The sequence below is a fragment of the Engraulis encrasicolus genome, chromosome 17 (genome assembly GCF_034702125.1).
Source record: "Engraulis encrasicolus isolate BLACKSEA-1 chromosome 17, IST_EnEncr_1.0, whole genome shotgun sequence".
In the NCBI taxonomy this organism is placed as follows: domain Eukaryota; kingdom Metazoa; phylum Chordata; class Actinopteri; order Clupeiformes; family Engraulidae; genus Engraulis; species Engraulis encrasicolus.
In genome coordinates, this window is record NC_085873.1 from 10,494,258 (window position 1) to 10,511,757 (window position 17,500).

General features: G+C 47.1%; 1 protein-coding gene across 3 annotated transcripts in view; it reads right to left on the minus strand.

Annotated features, from left to right (window-relative positions):
- LOC134467804 (adenosine kinase-like) overlaps positions 1 to 17,500 on the minus strand; it is a 303,549-nt gene that overhangs the window by 8,547 nt on the left and 277,502 nt on the right. The gene's annotated exons all lie outside the window — the stretch shown is intronic.

Below are 17,500 nucleotides of genomic sequence, written 5' to 3' on the forward strand. Positions count from 1 at the left end.
CAGCAAAACATATCGTACATGTGGGAAAATACAGTTTACACATCTAATAAATCAAACTCGTAGCAAAACATGCAGCTATAAAGCTGTGCTTTACATGTGCTGACATTTCATGATTTGCCAAACACACAAGGATGTTCAGCTATGCTGTACGGGAGGAAGATGGACATTTATTTTAATAATACGTGGATTTATTTATTTAACAAATACAAGAAAAAATAAATAAAAGAAATGCGAGAGTGCAGCTCTTCGATAACATATGCTCATGTTGTTTGCAGAGTATTAGCAGAACGCACAGGGGGATGTGCTGCAGATACTGTATGTTGTACCACACGTGCACATGAGCAACGTAGACAGGCGGCAAAGCAACGGCGGTTAAAAATAGACTCGAGACTGTGCGCAAAGAAAACACAGTAATGAACAGATACAGTAGATGGAGGGTCAGATGCATGTAGTACATGCATGCGAGAGAGTATGTGCAAACAGTGAAAGGGTCAGCTCTGCAGAGGAAAAAAAATGAAGAAAACAAAAACGGCCGGTGCCTTTTTCATTCCGTGATGATGTGATCATGCAAACAGGTCCTCTGACGGCTTTTGCGGGGCCCCGGACAAAGTAATCTGAAAGGGCCCTCCCGATACATACAACAATGTAATGAAAACACAATTATAGGCCCCGCTCTCTCCCTGGGACCTGGACAAATTACCCGTTTGTCCACCCCCCGTCAGCTTCCTTGCACGTATGTAATCAGCCATTGCATGTTTCTGCCCCCGCAAATTGCCCTCTCATTTCAGAAGGCAGCGACTCAGCGGCATGCTATGGACACCATGGCTGCAACTCAATGGAAACATTTTTCACCGACTGTAACTGCCGACAATTATAGTAAATAAGTCAAGCAGTCAGACATCAGTACTAGTAAATGAAGCTAAATACATGCTAATGAGATGTCATAGTTTTATCCTAGCTATGGATTTCTAGCAATACTATTACTATTAATACTATTAACTATTAATGGAAAATCTACCAATATTAATGGACAGCAAATGCATCTATTGACCATACCAGTGAGGCAGTCATGGGTGAGCGGTTAGGGCGTCAGACTTGCATCCCAGAGGTTGCCGGTTCGACTCCCGACCCGCGAGGTTGGTGGGGGGAGTAATCAACCAGTGCTCTCCCCCATCCTCCTCCATGACTGAGGTACCCTGAGCATGGTACCGTCCCACCGCACTGCTCCCCATGGGGCGCCACTGAGGGCTGCCCCCTTGCACGGGTGAGGCATAAATGCAATTTCGTTGTGTGCAGTGTGCAGTGTTCACTTGTGTGCTGTGGAGTGCTGTGTCACAATGACAATGGGAGTTGGAGTTTCCCAATGGGCTTTCTTTCACTTTCATACTGTTACTAACGAAATTGTGGAATCATGTTAGCTGTTAAACCTGTGGATTTCCCGTTTTTATCTCCTTCAGTACCTCTGCGACCCTCTTAGGGATCTGGACCCCCAGTTTGGGAACCACTGCTGTACAGTATGTGGGAGTAAATCCACTAGCAACAAAACAAAAGAGACAAACACTGTCGTCTTACTATTTGTGCAACTATGGCAATGAAACGGCATTGAGCAACAGCAAACCAAACAACCAAACCTGCCCAAACACCCACCTCCCTGCGCTTCAACTGCCTTCTTGTTTGTTGTGTCTTGATTTCAATCGAGCTACCACTTAGCACATGCTCTAAAGTAGAGTGACTTGCTTTGTTTCTCCCACACATGCAAATTGTTTCCGAGGAAAAGTGTCTAAGTGACAATGCTGAGTGAAAAAAGCGACCCAAAGGAACAAAAGACAAAACAACATTTTTTTAAAAGTCTTTCGCATGGTAGAGATAAGCAGTGCTAGATGCAATGCTCAGATGTCTGGCTGTAGTTTCTGCACTCTCCCCCTATTTATCGATCCGCCCTCTTCTAGGGCCACTTAAGACGAGACAGCCTGGTCAATTTATGAAGTGAATAAAACTCTGACCACTGCCCCTTCCATCGGAACCCAGTACTTCCAGTACTTCCCCCTCATCTACCTCCTGAAAGAGTAACATTTAACGGTTTTTTAGTTGTAAAGAAGAGTGCCTTGGCATCCTGCCTGTTTTTTCACACACATATAGAGATGTTGATATTCATTTTCAGCATACCATATCTACTGTATGGCATGTTTCCTTTTTGACATGGGGTGGGGTGGGGGTATTATACCTTTATTTGACAGGACATACCTTTATTTGACAGGACAGTATGAGATGGTGACAGGAAGGAAGCGAGTGGGAGCGAGAGATGGGGGGAGGATCGGGACATGACCTCGGGCTGGAATTGAACCCGTGTCCCCAGCGTGACACTGCAGAGCCACACGGCAGGGCCTGGCATATTTCCTACTATGTGGAGCGTCAGTCCGTTCAGGCCAGCCAGCCCCTGGGCCCCACCACTGGCTTGTACAGCCTTATCTTGTGCTCCAGCCAGTGATTCACTTAAACACACACAGAAGGAGACAGAGATGCGGAGGGGTCCAGGACATACCGTCTAACACAGGAGTCTCATGACTTCACTTTCCCGTCAAGGCACATCTATAGATCTGTTCAGACAGAGCTTTATTTGAGTCACTCTGTCACACTTCCAAACAAACCACACTCCCAGAGACGCTTGGTCAGTTGGCAATTAGGGATGTACCGATACTGGTATCGGCCCCGATACTTGCTCTTTATACTCATACTCATCTCTCTAGGTCGTCCTCAGACGAGCCTTCCATCATTGCTTCCAGTCATCCCGATTCTCCATACATCTTTTCAATTCACTAGTACTCTGGGTTCCTGCGTCCTTCGTGAGTATGTCCCCATATGTTAGTGTGGGACGTACTCTTAACCGGCACCCACGCAACGATTCCCCCATCTACGTGAGCAAATGGATCGGCAATGTCTTTTCCCCCCATTGTGGGCAAGTCAAATTCTAGCGTTTGTCAGATAGTAGCCTGGGTCCGCCAATCCTCGTCGTGTAAACTAGAAAAAACAGACCTATAAGTAAATTCGGTGAGGGCACGTTGACAATCTGTATACCAGGCACCGGGTTATGATATTATACAGAAAAACACGTCGTCTCGTCACATTCTGTGGACTTGAAAGCAGCATGAGAAAAAAAGCGCCGCCTCATACATTTACAAATATGTCAATCTACATGGAAATGGGCAATAAAACAAATATCACAGGTGGGAAAACAAGAAGGTAAAAGTGTCAGCACTGGTACTCTGTATCGGCAAGTAAAGAAATGAATGCATTCATTTATGTACCTATACTCATACTCACATCAGTTTTCAAAAAAAGACAGGGAGGAGGAGGGTCCGGGAAGCAACAAACCACACGGATCCAGAGCAGCTCAGTTGGCAATGGTATGGTACGGAGACCGGGAGGAGGAGGAGACGTCCGGGAAGCAACTGATTTTCAGGACATCTTATCTGTCTAACCTGCCTCAGGGTCAAGGTCATTTGAGGTCAGGCAGTCTGTTTGGCCGTCTGTATCACCATCAGGGCTGAATTAATGCACAGGCTAGATAGGCTGCCTCTAAGGGGCCCCCAACCTGTCAGGGGGGCCTAATTGGCCAAAGGGGATGGGATGTGGAGTATTGAAAACATAATCCCTTGTTAACACTCCTCTGCTCTGCACAGTTGCCAGACATGTTTTCCTTAAAGGTGCACTGTGCAATATTTTTAGCAGTATCTTTCCACTAGTCATACAGCCCATTCACAAATTTTAGACTAATTCTCCATGGTCTGGTCGCCATTTTGAAATAGACGTATTTAGCTGCAAACTGTACTGTACTTTAGTCATACTACTAGATATTAGAGAATATCAAATTTGGCAATAGGAAGCAAAGTTCCCTAGTACCTATTCTGGCCACCATCCTACACAGTGTACCTTTAATGCTTGGTTGACATGTTATCCTTACCCTGTTTATGTTTATTCCCTAATTTCCCCTCGGGGATCAATAAAGTTACTCTACTCTACTCCATTCTGTCATGAAATTTGCCTTCCGGGGGGTTGTACAGCCACCTGTAGCACAGGGGCCCCAGGCCAACGTCATCTGGCCCTGTTCAACACCAACACGGCTTGCTGCCACTATGCTGTGCTGATCCTTGGGCCTCTGCCAATGAATCACTTGAGAAACCAAATGCAACAAAGCATTCCAGAGAAGAGGACAGGGAGCTAGCTATTCACGTAATGTTACTTATCAGTGATGCACCCACCTCACTGTCTAATGTTTAGTGAACAAAGAGATGTCATTGCATTTACTTTGTTACTAATTTGGGTCTTTGGTTTACTTTGATTCATCCAAGGGAATTGGTCTCATTCCTTCCACTCAGTTGGAATAAATAAAATGGGAGCCCTTGTGGGATAACGGCAACTAAAAACGGCAATATTTAATAAACTAATATTCAAACAAAGCCTTCTAGGGGTGAACACAGGCCAGAGTTACTCCTCACATTCCATACTCTTTCAAGGCAACCCTTAAACACATCACTGAATTATATTTTGTTATCTGGTTGGAGTATAGTTGTATTCCTACTTTTCTCGTATTACAAATATGTGCATCCCAAATTACATTACCATCAGGCCAGCTTAAGGCTGTGTATGGTAAAATCTCTTTGTATGGCAGAGTCTGTGTATATATTACCTAGGCCTGTGTATAGCAAAGTATCTCAGCCTGTGTATGGCATGTTATCTAGGTATGTAGAGTATCGTGGCTTGTGTACAGTATATCATCCAGGAATGTGTACCATATCTCAAGTCCTACTATAGAGCAAGTGATCAGCTGTTGAGTCATAGAACATGGGAGTCAAATCAGTTTAAGGTTCATCCATATAACAATGGCATGACATCTGGTACACACACACACACACGCACACACACACACACAGACACAGACACAGACACACACACAGACACACACACACACACACAGACACACACACACACACACATATTAAAATTAACTGTGGCAAAGTTTCCACTCTTCATCACACACGCACACAGCAAGCTAGGCCCCGTCGCTCTGGTCCGCGATTCGCTGGGCGCTCTGCTCCGCTTCTCCTTGGCTTCACCGCCCATTAGTTATTCAAGTCCTGTACTCAGCAATTACCGCTAGCATCCCTAATTTGAGATGCGTGACAGAGACTGGCTCACCCCGCTTCTCTCTCTCTCTCTCTCTCTCTCTCTCTCTCTCTCTCTCTCAGTCTGTTTCTCTCTCTCTCTCTCTCTCTCTCTCTCTCTCTCTCAGTCTGTTTCTCTCAGTCTGTGTCTCTCTCTCTCTCTCTCTCTCTCTCTCTCTCAGTCTGTTTCTCTCTCTCTCAGTCTGTTTCTCTCTCTCTCTCTCTCTCTCTCTCTCTCTCTCTCTCTCAGTCTGTTTCTCTCTCTCTCTCTCTCCTCTTGTTCATTCGTTCGCTTGCTGACGAGTTCGTTTGAGTCAGCATTCTTCCGTGGCTGGCGCCTGGGCGACAGCAGCCTCATGTCTCCTCTCCTCTCCCCACTCCTCTCCTCCCTCTGCCACTCTTCTCCTCGCCTCACTCCTCCGATTCTATTCCCCTCACCACGCTGCGACTCTCTCCTCCCTCTTGCCATCTCTATCTATGCATCTCCACCTCTCCTCTCCTCTCCTCTCCTCTCTTCTTCTTCTCCTCTCCTCTTGACCTCCTCCCTCATACACACTCTCATCTCCTGTGTCCCCTTCACTCCTTTTCTCTTTCCTTTCTCAACACTGCTACTCTCTACCCCTTCAATGTCCTCTTTTCTGGTCCTCCCCACTCTGCTCTTCCCATCTTTTAACAACTCTTTTTCACTCTCTCACTCATCTTTTTTTCTTTTCTCTCAATTCTGTCACTCTCTTCCCCCTTCCCCCCATTTACTCCTCTCCTCTCCTCTCCTCTCCTATCCTCATCGATAGCTCTCATTTATTCATGTGTCTGCAATCCCTCTCCGCCAGCTAGCTGCTAATATCATTTAAAAATTAAGACATGGGAGTTTAACAACGTCCTCACTTACTCACTTGCACAATGGTGGAAGTTCAGTGTGCTGGTTCATTGGATCATGCATTGGTAAAGAGGCAAGCGTGTGTGCCTGCCTGCGTGCGTGCGTGCATAAAGGGCTGGTATATCGTGATTGACTACCAAGAAGGGCAAGTGCACTGCTTACTTACTTATAAGTATCCGTTGTACAAGACTATCCCACTGTCACCAGCCATAACAACTAGACACTATTGATATACTCACGGATGTCATGTTCTGCCCCTCTGTCTGTATGTGTGTGTGTGTGTGTAGGCTATGCATGTGTACGCTTGTGTGTGCATGTGTGCACACACGCGCGTGCGTGCGTGTTTGTGTGTGTGTGTCTGTGTCTGTGTGTGTATGTGTGTATGTGTGTGTCTAGGACTCAGAATTTGGTGCTGCGCCCATGCGTGTTGACAGTCTGATATATATCACTGTGCATTTATGTGGGAGGGTGCAACTCTCAGTGGGACTCCACTTGGACATTGTGTTTTGGCAACCAGAAATATGTTAAGGCCATTTCTCTGCTGTTGCAATCAATTTACAACCCTTCCCTTCTGCAAGACGATCTCTTGACTTTCATATATTTAACTATTTATTTATGTATTTATTTATTTTATTTTATTTTTTGCAGTCGCCGACAACACATTATGGAAAGTGAGTCTGCAGAGAGAGAAAATCGGGGGTGGTTCTGTGTACATTCCAGAAGAGATCGAAGAGGTCTGGTTGAAGTGCATGAAATGAATGCAAAGAGATAATAGAATCTCTTAAGAGCTAATAGAACACACAAGTCTCCGCTGGCAACAGCATTTAAAGGCAATGAGTAGAACAATGCCCGGGATTTCTCTCTGTCTCTTGCCCTCTCTCTTCCATCTGCATTGCTCTATATCTTACTTTCTTTTCCCCCCGTCTTTCTATTGGTCCTTCTCTTTCTTTCCATTCGTCTATTCCTTATCCTCTCTCTCCCTCTCTTTCTATCTGACTCTATCTGACATTCTCTCTCTCTCTCTCTGCCTCCACACTCCTCTGTCTTTCCATCTCTGTGTGCCAATCTCTCTCTCTCTCTCTCTCTCTCTCTCTCTCTCTCTCTCTCTCTCTCTCTCTCTAAGAGTGTGTGAAAGTATGTGTGTTGTGTTGTGTTGTGTTGTGTTGTGTTGTACGAGCTGCTGTGTGTGTTGTGTACTGGTACAGCCTTGTGGTCACATCTGTAAACACCACTATGGAAGGAGGAGAAGAGAAGTGGTCGGGTCGGATGGCTGGGCCATTTTCTCTCTGCACTGATGAGGCCCAGGGCCGCTGACATCTTTGGCCGGGCCTGGGACAGAGTAATCTGAAAGCCCCCCCTACCCCCCCTCCAATAGCATACAATGCAACAATGGCCCGATTCTGGGCCCCCTCTCTCCTTGCGCACGGGACAACTGACCCCCCTCAATTGGCACCCTTGATTAGGGCTGCTTGGTTTATGTGGAAGGGTCGGGTTAATTTTCGCACTGAGTCATTGCACTCAAGGGGAACAGGCCTACTAAACACACACACATGCACACGCATGCACACACACACGAGCCTTTGAACATCTTGGGCGTGTTTATTCTCCTCGTACGTTTAACAAGACGGCTTTTTTGGGGAGAAAACAACAATTTAATGCAAAACATGCATTTTACACAAGGGGGTTTTTACGAGCGAAAATGTGATAGTTCTTTGAGAGTTCCCTTGTTCTAACCTTAGGCCCTGCCAACTGAGAAATAAGAGGACGTTTTTTTCCTCCAACTGTCTGACTTAGGGCACAGGGAAGAAAAGAATGAGAATAAAATACAGAAGAGATGCCACGACAGCAACAATGATGTCGAACCACATCGGGGCCTCGAAGGAACACAGCTTCCCTCTAAACATTCCCCATCGCTGCTGGGTATCACGACACCCTTCCCGTTAATTAAGATCAAATTAGGTCTGAGACTTTACCGTTCCCAAATGCCGGATTTTTCAAAGCCTCGCAGTTCAAGCAATCTTCAACTATTAGTTGGGCTGTGATTTATCTAGAGACCGTGGTGTCACTGGGAGCTACTCGACTCAAATTACTTAAACCTCTATGTACGCTCCCTTTCTACTACAGCAGATTGTGCACTGAACTGAAGGGAATTAAATCAACTGTCAGGCCTGTCATAACCAGGCAAGCAAACCAGGCAATTGCCTAAGGCCCCTCAATGAAAGGGGAGCCCATATTAATGACTGGCTATGTAGTTGTATTCAAACAATGGCAATGAAATCTTTGTGAGTGTGGTATCTCCTCCCTAAATTCAACGACCAAAAAGTGAGTGATGCTGCTGCTATCACAATCTTCTGAAGGGGGGTCCCAAATAGTCTAAAGAGAAAACAAGGGGGGCCCAAGTCTCTCTTTGCCTGGAGCCCCAAAATACCTTGAAACACCGCTGCTGCTTTAAAGACCTCTTGTAAAGGCAGCCATCAGGTGTGTGTAGGCAAACAAAGCGTTAGCGAAAAGCTCTTTGCCCTTGAGCGCTAATTCAATCACAATGGGCTAAGTCTTCACTTTAATACTGTCGCTTCTTCGAGGCGACAATAGACTCGTAATGGGCTCGATGACACACAATGACATGTTTGCTTTAAATAGGCAAAGGCAAAGTCATCTAGGCGTGTTTAGTTGACATAGCATAGCAATCACAAGAAGAGTGAATAAAAGTAGGGTGGAATAATGGCTGGTGTGGTATAAAAGTAATTATTATGACTAGCTTCTCAGGAAACATGAAAAAGCATGTCTCCCTCCCTCTAAGAAAGCTTATATGCTGCTTATATGGACAAACCTTTCTATTTCACCTTAACACAAATAAGTGGCTAACAGTGAATTTAGTACACTTGATCACTTTAATTGCCCCTCTGGTCCCTAGTCTGACTGTTTGATTGACTGATCTCTGAAATCCACCAGTATCCCAGCAGTACCCTCCTCCAGCCCGCCCCCTTCCCGGCCCTCTTGCCTTCCCCCCAGGAGAGACCACTTACTCAGGGGAGCCGACTCAGGCTTTCCCATTCCCCAGCGCCATCCCCCTCCACCTCCCACTCCCTTCCCTTCCCTCCGTCAACCTTATCATTGATTAGGGGGAATGAGCGAGAGAGAGAGAGAGAGAGAGAGAGAGAGAGAGAGAGAGAGGGGGGGGGGGGTCTTGGCCCTGACTCCGGCCCGGGCTGAGTGATCGTTTATTAGATCTCCTTTCCCGTTAGGGTTCAGGGCACTGGGATCTTAATTAGGGCTTTAATAGGCGTGTCCTCTAGCGCAGGCGAACGCTGTAGTTCAGCCGGTGTCAGTGGCGGCTAAATAAAAGGTGGGGACTGGTGATTTGCACACACACACACGTATGCGCACGCACGCGCACACACACAAGTATGCACACACACACGTATGCACACACACATGTATGCACACACACACGCTCGCGCACACACACATGCTCTCTCTCTCTCACACACACACACACACACACGCTCGCGCACACACACACACACGCTAACATGCATGCAAGAACACACACACATGCTCGAACACACGCACACACACACGCGCGCACGCTTGCACACACACCTTCCATTAGGCTACTTTAGAAGCCGTAGGGCGGTGAACGGCTGATTTAACATTTCAGAGGCTGATGGGGAGAGAGAGAGAGAGAGAGAGAGAGAGAGAGAGAGAGAGAGAGAGAGAGAGAGAGAGAGAGAGAGAGAGAAGGATACAGGGAGGGCGATGGAGAGAGAGAGAGAGAGAGAGAGAGAGAGAGAGAGAGAGAGAGAGAGAGAGAGAGAGAGAGAGAGAGAGAGAGAGAGAGAGAGAGAGAGAGAAAGAGGATGGAGAAAGAGAGAGGGATGGAGAGTGGGATGGTGAGAGACAGCAAAAGGGACGGAGGGATGGAGAGAGAATGAGAATGAGGCAGAAAAAACAAACGGAGCAAGAGAGCAACACAGACAGTAACAAAAACAAATTGACATCTCTCTCTGTACACAATCCAACCGTAAGGGGGGATTGGTTAGAGCACACCCCACTCTTCCCTCCCCTCCTCTCCCCTCCGCCTCCCTCCCATTCCCTCCTCTTCCCTTCCCCATTATTCCCGCTACCCACCATCACATCATATCCACATCCACATCCCATCCTATCCCCTTGCTCCCTCTACTGTCTTTAATCACGGGCAAAATGGTTTAATGTGACAACGCCGCCGCTGCCGCTGCCACAGCGCCTGGCAAATGATCAAACCCTGACAGGGGGGGACAAATTGCAAACAAAATGAGAGATCAAGTTTATTAGAGAGGGCCGCCTGTGGGAAATGAGGATCTTTAATTCCCTCTTCCTCCACGCCGTGCGCTGACATTTATTTGGCTTTGGTGGCTGCCTGTGCCATCGCATCGCACTGCACCGCACCTCACCTCACCTCACCGCGCTACTCAGTTCTACTACGCCACCGGCGGCGCGCCATAGTGGCACGTTCAGGCCGACCAGGGGCTATCCTAGGGGCGGGCTGACCGGGCAATTGCCAGGGGGCGGCCTCCGAGAGGGTGCGAGACCATTGCAAAACCCTGCACGCGCCGTGAAACAACATCGCCGAAACCCGGCCCTCGCCGAAAGAACAGAGCGGAAATTGCTACAAGCATGTTCAAATAGTTATAAACATACAAAAAATAGTTTTAAATTGGCTATTTCTACACTATTACCACATTGTGGAGACAACAACATTACTATTTTGTCAGTTATTATAAGTGTTTTTTGCTTGCTTTTTTCGCTGGGGGGGTCACCCGGGGCGCAACTCATTGTAGGACTGCCACTGAGGGCGACAGAGAACCGTGCCGTTGCCGTTCTCAAACCTAATCTCGAAACGGCCGGCGTGTTCACGCCTCAGGTCTGAACGTTCGAGAACCGGAAGGTTGGTTCGCAATGCAGTGAAAAACAGGGAACCGAAACAGCTGTGTTTCACAGCGAACCATGACGACAACGTGGACGTCAGCAGGTTCATCTGGGTAACACTCGGTCACATGTGGAAAAGTTCAGAGCCCGATATGATGCGTAACTGGTGCGGGCACGGGTTTGGGCACAGGCACCGTTCTGGTTGGCCAGAAAACAACCATAGCGGCGCACATAGGACACGATACTGCGAGGAGATGGGAGGAAGAGGTAGCGTGGCAGTCTTGGCCTAATGGTTAGGGAGGCGGTCTTAAGATCAAAGGGTTGCAGGTTCGAGTCCCACCCTTCGCCCCCATCCCATCCTGCACCTCCATCCATGGCTGAAGTGCCCTTGACACCTAACCCAACATTGCTCCAGAGACTATAACCAATACATGTAAACAACTAAGTTGCTTTGGATAAAAAACTCAGCTAAGTGTAATATAATGTAAAGCAGTCTAAAAGAGGAGAGCAGAGGCAGGTGGAGTAGGAGGGTGATGATTCCAGGTTAAGGATATAGACCCCTTCACTCTGTTTATTTGGCTACCAATATGGGAAGGGATGACAGCCTTTTTGTTTCTAATGCAGAGTCGGTCTCCCATAATGCCACCACAATCCCTCGAGGACCAGGGAGTTTCCAGGCGCGTGCAGCAACTCTATACAACACATACGTCATTGGAATGAGAGGTGTGATAGTAACTTCCTCCATTATCAATTTGATAGACACACACTTCAGGGAAATTGGCACCAGAGGTGTCAAAAGTAAAAGTAAAAAAATGAAACATAGTTTCTGGCCAACACGGGTTACACATCTGAGTAGTCATGTGTACCTGTATTACGATCAGCTAACTCTGCGCTGGCTGGATCAAGCTCGTGGTGGTTTTTGTGAGGTGTCCAGTGCTTTTCAGTAACAACACAGTCTATCTATCTCATTAGATACAATGGAGTAAATGGTGTAACCTGTGATTGGCACACACTCTTGGACAGACTCAAATGAGCATTTACCGTCACGATAGGCATACTGTTCTGATGTCGGCGGATGGCCAGCAGGCTTGTCCCTCTCTCATGCCCCAGACATTTTGGGGGGCTCAGAAGTCAGATGGTACAATCACAGCGAATGCCCATAAATGAATGAGTCATTGATAATGAATGTACTGCAATGAATATACTTCCTAGAACATCGCACTAAAAAAATGGAATAATAGGTGAAACTATACAACAGTGGCACTAGCTGTGGTTGCACTACCCTGACGTGTGCTACTACTAAAACGTCATTGACCCACCTGTCTGATTTTTTACTTACTACAGTAAACACACTATAAAACACCTGCTGCGGCGGTGGTGTCGGCTGCGGTGTAACTCAGAGAGTTTTTCTTTATGACAGAAAACCCTGCAGGACAATATATCTAACCTGCCACCGTTATGGCGACGGGGAAAAACGAATGACACAGATAACAGATGGGATTTAAGACGGAACACTGGGATGTACTCGAGACAGAGAAGGCACGTTCCTGTGAACAGTGTGTGTGTGTGTGTGTGTGTGTGTGTGTGTGTGTGTGTGTGTGTGTGTGTGTGTGTGTGTGTGTGTGTGTGTGTGTGTGCGCGTGCGTGCGCGTGTGGTAGTTGAAGCACCTTTGCTAACACCACCATCAAACTTGGGGCTTAGAATGGACTCGGCTGTCAAAAACATAAAAAATAACAACAGAACCTCAAGCCCCAGCCACATCTCAGATCCCCAAGCAGAGTGGAGGACAGGAGTAATAAAAACAAGTGAAAAGGAGCGAGAAGGAGACAGAGAGGTCTCTCCAAAAGGAGCTGATGTACTCCTCTCTTCACCTCACATTTTCCCCATCTCATGGCCGTCTCTGCCCAACAAATAGCAGCTTTTAGCATGTTGTTTTAGTGCGTTTCCTTTACTCACACACAGGGCCCTGGATTTACTTTTTTCCACACCAGACAAAATAGCCAGTAGATGCTAATCATAATAGCCAAACACACACTCACTAATGGGTCAAAGTGGCTAGTAAGTTGGTCTTTTCTACCAGCCAAATTGAAATTTCACCAACATTTTACCAGTTGGCTGGTGTTAATTTAAAACCATGACTACACATAGTAGTGTTTTAATATACTTGTCTCATTACTCTGCTTTTAATGCACTACAACCCTCCACTCCAAAGCACTTTGTGAACAGTATTAAATGTTATACTAACTTACTGCACGAGAAATAAAGAGATAAAAATGGAGAGAGAGAAGAAAGACTCTTCCCTGGCTCTGTCCATGTCTACCTGTCTCATTCAAGCAGGCAGCTTTGTCTGTGGAGGTGAGGGTGGTGTGTGTGTGAGGGTGATGTGTGTGTGTGTGTGTGTGTGTGTGTGTGTGTGTGTGTGTGTGTGTGTGTGTGTGTGTGTGTGTGTGTGTGTGTGTGTGTGTGTGTCCGCTGTGCTACCTGCGGCTATGTGGTGCATCTCTGACCCCCAGTGCAAGGGCAGTGTGCAAAGACTCCCCGCGCCTAACGCACACACACACAGACACACACACACACAGCAAGGGCAGTGAGCGGAGACTCCCCGTGGCTCTGGCACAAAGTGCTGGGGCCGACGGGGTAATGTGACACCATCATCTCTGCTAACACAGGCCCAATGGCTGCCTAACACGCACGCACGCACGCAAGCACGCACACGCGCACACGCGCACGCACGCACACACACACACACACACACACACACACACACACACACACGCACACACGCACACACACACACACTGCACGCATCTACACAAAGACACCCACACACACCCACACATGCATGTATTGCACGCATGCACGCACCCCAACTGGCACACCCACCCCAACTGGCTGGGACATCAGCTTTTAATATGCTGCACCACTGACAGAAATGCCAATATTGCAGAACTAGGAGGGAGAGGGAGGGAGAAGACAGGGAGGTGAAGAGAGAGGAGAGGAGAGGAGAGAAGAAAAAAGAAGAGAAGAGAGGAGAAGAAAGGGGAAGGGAGGAAAGGAGAGTAGAGGAAAGGAGACTAGAGGGGAGGAGGCGAGAGAGAGAGGGAGGGAGAGAGGGACAGAGGGAGAGAGAGAGAGAGAGAGAGAGAGAGAGAGGAGAGGAGAGATGAGAGGAAAAGAGAGGAGAGGAGAGGAGAAGAGAGGAGAGGAGAGGAGAAGAGAGGAGAGGTGAGAAAGATGCAGAGGAGGAGAGTGAAGGAGGAGAGGGGATGAATGGAGAGGGAAAAAAGGGGGGGAGGTCCTGGCGAAAGAGAGGATGAGGTAGAGAGGTAGAGGTAAAGAGGTAGAGGGGTGGAGGAGAGGTGGAGAAAAAAAAAGTAGGGTTGGCAGTTTTAAATCACAATGGGCCTTACTGGCCTCAGTCCAAGAAGCCTCCGGGAAAAAAAAACAGACCTCAAAAATCCCACCCTGCCAGGTCCCCTGCTTCAACTTAATGGCCTAATCAGCACCGGGTTTGCATTTTTCTTTTCATTTTTTGCAAGTAAGTGTGTGTGTGCATGTCTTTTTTTTAACTGATTAAAAATTGTGCGTGTGTGTGTGTGTGTGTACAGGTGTCTCCTATTTGTAAACGATTCGAAATTAAAGCACTTGTAAGTGGCTCCTAATACCCATTCAATGAAAGAGAGCCTCCTCGTATCTAACCAGCACGCAGCAAGCATTCACACACTCACGCACACACAGTTCATCACCTGGGCAGCTCAGGAGAAATCCGATAGCCGCGTTAAGAGGAGAATTTATAAAGTGAATGAATTACTCGCTTACCCCCCCATACACACATACCACACACACACACACACACAACTGCAATTTGCTGTAAACATCAGTGTACCTAGAATCTTGTAAGACCTTACATTCACTTTGAATGGGCTTTCCCAACGTTTGGACGTGATTATTTCTCGAGAACCGTGTCAGGGTTGTGTATTACACCAACGTACCCTCACTCCCACCCGGACAGTAGACTGCACACAGTACATTCCGATCCCTTTCAGGATATGCCAAATTGCATGATTGCATCATTAATTTAACCATTCTTGGCCTTATTTACAAGTGCAGAGGGTAGCCATCTTGACAAATGGTGGCCATCTTGGATTTTGGCGTGACCAATGCCTTTAGCTCAAAAAGTGCATTGTAATGAACATCAGTGCCAATTTCCATACTTGCATACCAAAGTTAGCCATTTTTGACCATATGCACTCTGCTAATAGTGAAATGCAGCTCATTATACCATACATGTCTTCACAGATAAAGTGTATTGCATGCATCAGTACACTCTAACTTGAGTCAATGGGGGCTCTAGAGCTCCCTAGGGGGACATTGGCAGCCCAAGCCCCTAGGTGAGGTGTTGAGAAGCATACAGCTGAGAGGGGGTGGTGCTTAGTTGCCATTGGGGGGCATTTGTCCATTTTATTTTTTTAACACTAAGGGCGCGATCACACAGACCGCGGATTTCTGCCTACAATCTGCGATGCGCGTCCAGCTGATTAATCAGAAGTGACCACACCAAGCGCGGATCCACTGCCTATTCGAATGCTGTGACAAGGCAACACAACGACTCAACTGTCACTTGCAACGTAGCCTGATTGATGGTGTTATGTTGTATGTTGTGAAAACATACACAGAATGCTTTATCCATTCATCTATGTAAAATGAATAGAAGACGAGCTCTTTTCTTGCTCTTCTAACGTTGGATAGAGAATCTGATATGAATTTTGATTACGGTCTCCTATTGAACATCTGGAAATCCGCTGCGGATTTTCCGCCTTGAGTTGAACTTTTTTCAACTCGATCCGCCCGGCGCGGAGAGGCACAGAATCCACAACCCGCCTTGCGCTGATATTAGACGCGTAATCCGCTCATTTTCATTGACAAACAATAAAAAACATCCGCCTCCTATTGTAAAATCCGCGTTCGGTGTGATCGCGCCCTAAGGGGGGTGATGACAGGCTTATGATAGGGTCAAGGGGGCATTGGGAGGCTTATGATGGTGTTTATACAAATAACACCACTTTGTATGGACAGAATCTCCAGAGCGATGGAAGTCATTATCTATCTATGGAGGGTCACCAGACGGAGTGACTAAAGCGAATTTCAGCGAAAGTTCATAAAAATTGGTAATGAGACATGACACAGTTTGGTGAAAACCAATCGGAATGTTCATACCTTCAAATATCCCAGGCTGACGACCCAGAACACTTATGGGATTAGCTACAGTAAATCAAACGTGTCAATATCATGTCCAGAGTGAATACAGCAAATTCGTGGCGAAACTTCAACAACCTCGGCTTCTTGGTCGCTTTGGTCATTTCTGGTACGCATGTAGAGTGAAGTCCCTCAGGAGAGTGTATTACATCATTGTACCCCCACTACCACCAGGACAGTGAATTGCATACCCCCATCTCCTTAGCATATTGCTTGAATCAGTGGTGCCTGTGGACAGGTCTATCAATAAGTCGGGTCTGGAAGGTGGGCTGGTTTTTTTGTAGTGTGTGTGTGTGTGTGTGTGTGTGTGTGTGTGTGTGTGTGTGTGTGTGTGTGTGTGTGTGTGTATGTAAGATTGTCAATAAGTCTGGCCTGGAAGGTGGGCTGGTGTTTTGTAGTGTGTGTGTGTGTGTGTGTGTGTGTGTGTGTGTGTGTGTGTGTGTGTGTGTGTGTGTGTGTGTGTGTGTCATTGTCAATAAGTGGGGCATGGATGGTGGGTGGATGTGTTTTTTCGGCCTCCACCACAACACATTGATCCCCCACTGGTGGTAATGCTCCTAAGCACAATAACAAGAAGTGTGTGCGCGTGTGTGTGTGTCTGTGTGTGTGCATGTGTGTGTGTGTGTGTGCTATGTCGGTAATGTCCTTAGGCACAATAACAAGGCACTCGCTTCAACCACTCCCTCACTCCACAATACAGACCAATGGATGGATGGATAGGTGTGTGTGTGTGTGTGTGTGTGTGTGTGTGTGTGTGTGTGTGTGTGTGTGTGTGTGTGTGTGTGTGTGTGTGTGTGTGTGTGTGTGCGTAGACGGACGGATCTATAACCTGCACTGCAAAAAGAGCCAAGCTGCCTCCCCAAGGGAGCCTAACGGATTCCTGTCCAAGTGTGTGTGTGTGCGTGCGTGCGTGCGTGCGTGCGTGCGTGCGTGCGCATTTGTCTCCCGTTAAGAGCATGATCGGTTGCCGGTAATAACCATTTGGCTGGGTTTTTTTTGTGCGGCTGGCCTCGATAATTGAAAGGAGAAAAGGTAAATCACTTCTGACTGATGGCTGTGGGATCGGTGGAGAGTTTACACTAACGACGATCGGTAAAGCTGAGCAAAGTGAGTCATCGCGTTTCATGTCGGTGGCAGCCACGAGGACAGAATGGCTGCTTAGGTGGTCATTATGTGGACTAGAGGATAAACAAATGAAATTGTTGACACAACGTGTACAGTTACTTATTTTATTTCCTTTATATTTTCATCTTTGCATCTGTGGCCTGCTTAAGTGGCTGTTATTAGCAAGTGGAT